General features: G+C 44.0%; 1 non-coding gene across 1 annotated transcript; it reads right to left on the bottom strand.

Annotated features, from left to right (window-relative positions):
- Positions 1 to 1,096: 1,096 nt before the first annotated feature.
- trnah-gug lies at positions 1,097 to 1,168 on the bottom strand. The gene has a single exon. It is a non-coding gene; the product is annotated as a tRNA-His (tRNA).
- Between the last annotated feature and the right edge of the window lie 3,702 nt (positions 1,169 to 4,870).

Here is a 4,870-nt window from a genome sequence, read left to right on the forward strand (position 1 = left end):
CTAGTCTCCCACGTGATAGGCAAGGATACTAACCACTACAGTGCTGAGGACCTCGAGTGTAAATGCCCCTTAAGCCCTTTACGTGTGCACCAATCAAATAAAATCGCTTAACTATCCAAATTCTCTTTCTATTGCTTAGCCCATAGCCATCAATGCCATAGCATCACAAATTCACATCTGAATGCTTCTTAAAGTCATCAGGATATCTGCCTCTTGGACACTTGCAGGCAGTGGCTTCCAGATTCCAAACATCCTCTGGTTGAAAGCGTTTTTCCGCAAATTTACTCAAAACTTCCTTCCTCTTACATTAAATCTATGGCCCCTGGTGATCCCTCCATCAAGGGGAAGCATTTACATGAGTCTACCCTATCAATATCATTCATTATTTTGTACATCTCCTCTGCTCTGAGGAAAACGACCACAGTCTATTCGATCTGTCTTCATAATGGAAACTCTTCAGCCTAGACAATGTCCTGGTAAATTTCTTCTGCACCGTTTCTGGTGCTATCACATCCCACAATAACGTGAATTAGAGAACTGCACACAATACTCTTGCTATAGCCGAATCAACAAATGCAATAAATGATGCAGAAAGCCACAGAAACTGGTCTTTTCGAATGAAGTCTGTTTTGCTCATTATTGCCATGTGTCGTTTTCCTAAGTCTGATGTTCCAATAATCATTGGTCCATGTCAGTAAAAGCTGCGACATGAGTCTTGATCTCACTGTCCCAGTATCTAAATATTTCGTCTGGTTTAAAGTTCCCGGTGGTGAGACAGGCCATGTTCACACAGCAACACTGACCGCAACAAGACAGAATGAACGCTGTCAATGTAAAAATGGATGTTAGATTGTGCAGTGCCTCAGTGAAGTGGAAGGAGGCACGTAAAGGAGGGTTAGTGATTGTGGGTGGGAGAGAAATCTCCAAGTGGTGGGTTTGAATTCTGATACATCAAATGCAGATATGTGAGAGAGTGGGGGCTGAGAGATGATTGTCACCACCTCAAAGAATATTTTCAAGTAAAAATGTTTGATACTTGCCGCATTGTTGTAGCCCGTGTCACAAGGAATAAAAAAGAGTTGCAGCAAACACTCACTGCCGTGACTCGGATTCGAACCGAGGTTGCTGCGGCCACAACGCAGAGTACTAACCACTATACGATCACGGCATCACGTAAAACCGCTGGCTTATAATGAGCAATAACTACAGTAGCAGAGGATATGCTGGGAACAGCTCCAGATCCACAATAGGAATTCTTTCCAAGCAGCGCACTGTAATGTGGGGATTAACAGAGGGCTGGAATCTGTAATTACAATGCTACCAGAGACTGTGGAGATTCCATCAATGAGTATGTTGAAGACCGAGATTGATAGATTTCTAAAAAAAATATCAAAGACTCGGAGGATAGTGCAGGCACTTGTTGAAATGTATCTTTCAATAGCAATCTAGTTTAACATCGGATACTTCACCAGTTCCTTCACACAAGGAAGTAACCATTGCTGCAGATGACCATAGAATCCCAGTTCCCAGGCCCGGAACCAGAGAAACTCAGTGGCCCAGCCACGAAGATACAACCGGAAATGGGGATGGCAATGAGCGTGCGGACATACGCTGTGATAATAGCTGACGAGATAGTCTGTGCATTATGAGCCAAGACATTGTGACAAAACCGAGATAGAGCCGCGGGGATGATGTGCAGAAAGATGAGAGAATGCAATGCTGAATCAGACTGTGACCAGGGTGATACAGATAGAAGTGACGCAATCGGTGAGCGCACGGTCCTTCTATGACGGTATAGAGGCGCGTGAAATGCCGAGGCTGTGAGCTCCAACCTCACCCGGAGCAGCGTTTATTGACATGGAGCAGGGATTATTGGGGCATCAAGCTGTATGAAAAGATATTCAGCAATTTTAATCTGAGGCAAAATAGTTTTTGGCTATGATGTTTGTGGATTAAGGGAGGATTTGTCCGTGAAAATGTCACAATTATAAAGAAAAATGCTGCAAATATTCAACTCGTCAAGAGAGAAATCTGTGCTGGGAGAAATGGAGGTAATGTTTTCGCTTTCTTACTTTTGTCATATGGCTGACCCCGCACTGGGTTGAATTGCGGGAAGGGCTTTTTTGTTTGCTTGTTTCGTATTATTCAATTTCATGCAAACATGTACAGGTCACTGAAGTAATCTAAACTTCCGAAAAATATCGGTAATATATGATATTGTGATTAGGCTCGAGTTTACCTCAGGTTACGGAGGGAAAGCAGGAAAGCGGAGTTGACATTTATCAGATCAGCAGCGATCTCATTGAATGGCTGAGCAGACTCGATAGGATGAATTTTAGCTTCCTGACGACAAATGGCAGTGAAACTCACCGCGTCACAAAAGGGAGACTATTGAATTGAAGTAGCGAAGGTGATTATCTTTGCTGGTTGTTCATCTTGTGAATGTTACTCTTACTGCTGATGTCCCTGTTAACAACACAACACAATAGAATAGCCTGACTGCGCAGTGACGGCTAAGGTACCTTTCCCCTCTTTCAGTGGCTGTCGTATGGACTCTGATGTTCTCGGGGGCATTAACTGACATTGCAGGATTGCGGACAGAGCCGCATTGCTTTTGCTGTTGTCACCATCAGGAACAATAAAACTTGATTTCCTGACTGGGAATCGAAGCTGGGCCGCGCCGGTGAAAGCGCCGAAATTCTAACCACGAGACCACCAGGGACGGTGGAAGGGCATCGCGCATCGTTTCCTAATGACAGAACTTCTGGATTTTTTTCTTTCTCCGACAGTTGTTTCTCCTCCAAAGTGATTGAATCATCGTGTTTTTACAATACGGAAGGAGGCTCAACATCCCAGTTTCCAGCCTTGGCCCATAGCCTTGTGCGCTACGAGGCGATGGACCGGCCGTTTGAGATGTTCACGTTTCCTTGGGGAACTGGACCACATTTTCACCCCCAGAAGGTAACACACAGACATATTTCCCAGAAGGTGACAAAGGCCTCAGCAGACACCAGCGCCCAGAAAGTAGGATTTCACCCATTTGGGTTATATTGTCCAATTTCAAACTTCAAAACCAGAATCTGATTACAGCAAAGAAAAAAAGCATTCGGCCACTCCCCTCTCGGTTGGTCCCCCATTGTTTCCTTGTCAATCTGCAGTTTATAATACCTCACCTCACCTAACTGCTGGCCTGTGGAGGACATGACATTGGCAAAATTTCAGACGATATGAAAGTGCTCCTTTGGATATTGAATGCGGCAGTTGTACAAACATTCTCATATCCTCCAGTTAGAAGTAAACTCATGACCGGTGCTTTAGAAGACCATTGCTTTCAATACTGCGCTACAGAGCGAAGACTGTGCCCTGTAAGGCAGGGTTTCATGCATTAGAAACTGCAATGTAATAGATAACAGGATAGTCTGTGCATTATAAACCAAGATAATGCGACAAAACCGAGATGGAGCCGAGAGGATCATATGCAGAAGGATGAGAGATGCAATGCTGAATCAGGCAGTGACCAGGGTGATACAGATCGAAGTCTTCCCGAGTAGTTTACTGATTAGGATTCAGTGCCTTCACTGCCATGGCGTGTTCGTGGTTAAAATTTACAATAATAACTATGAAATATTGACTGATCTTTAGAAGCAGAATTATGTCGTGGACCAGTCAGTATCGCTTCAATCTATATTACAGTTCTGCATCAGCAATGTCAGCTGCAATTGCCTGACGTGCAATTTGTTTAAGACAAGAACAGAGGGGAGGTCAGGAAAAGTGAAGGGCAACGGTGGTTTGTGAGAGTTGACTGTAGGCCTAATGGAGCCAGGCTCAATGTGGGCACTGAAGACTGGTTTTTCCTGCTTACCCTGGCATACAGATTCATCCGGAACAACCAACCACAATGACTGCCCCTTTGTTTGCTGCCCTTTGCACATCTAACTTCGGTTCAGTGCCCCGATGGGATCCACACATTTTTAAGTTGGCGAATTTTTCTCCAGTCAGTTTTGCAGCCTTGCATTAACATCATACATTTTAGGAGTAGAAAGAGACAACTCAGCCCATCAAGTCTGCTCCGCTATTAAATGAGCGGATAATCCTGATCTGATAATCCTGAACTGCACTTTCTTGGATTTCTTCGTAACCTTTGATACCCTTGCTGCTAAAAATCTTTCGATCTCAGCCTTAGATATACTTAGTGGCCCAGCTTCGACAACCCTCTTCTGTAAAGAAATCCACTGATTCACAACCATCTGAGAGAATAAATTTTACCTCGACTCTACCTTAAATGTGCGACCTACATTCTGATATTAGACACTCCGTTCCTAGACGGCTCCAGAAGGGAACTAACCTTTTTGCATCCAATCCGTTACATCGCCAATAACACCTGCACGTTTCAATAAAGAGCATTTTTGTAGTACTGTTTCTGAGCTGATGAAAGCAATGGATTTCAGTGCTTCTTCCCATTTAATTCACCTCTGATGTGAAACTCTCACTGATTCTGATAGAGATTATCATTATCACTAAGGAGGCAGTGCTGGGCAAGGTAATGGGGCTAACAGTAGACATGTCTCTTGGCCCTGATGAAAAGCATCCCAGGATACTAAAAGAGGTGATGGGAGACGTAGCAAATGCACGAGTAATTATTTATCAAAATTCACTAGACTCTGGGGTGGTTCCCACAGATTGAAAAACAGCCAATGTGACGTCACTGTTTAAGAAAGGAAGTAGACAAAAAGCAGGTAACTTGAGGCCAGTTAGCTTAACTTCGGCAGTGGGGAAAATGCTTGCATCGATCATTAAGGAAGAAATAGCAAGACATCTGGATATAAATTGTCCCATTGGGAACACCCAGCATGGGTTCATGAAGGGTAGG

This window comes from Rhincodon typus, unplaced genomic scaffold (genome assembly GCF_021869965.1).
Source record: "Rhincodon typus isolate 14 unplaced genomic scaffold, sRhiTyp1.1 hic_rhity00006922, whole genome shotgun sequence".
NCBI classification, from domain to species: domain Eukaryota; kingdom Metazoa; phylum Chordata; class Chondrichthyes; order Orectolobiformes; family Rhincodontidae; genus Rhincodon; species Rhincodon typus.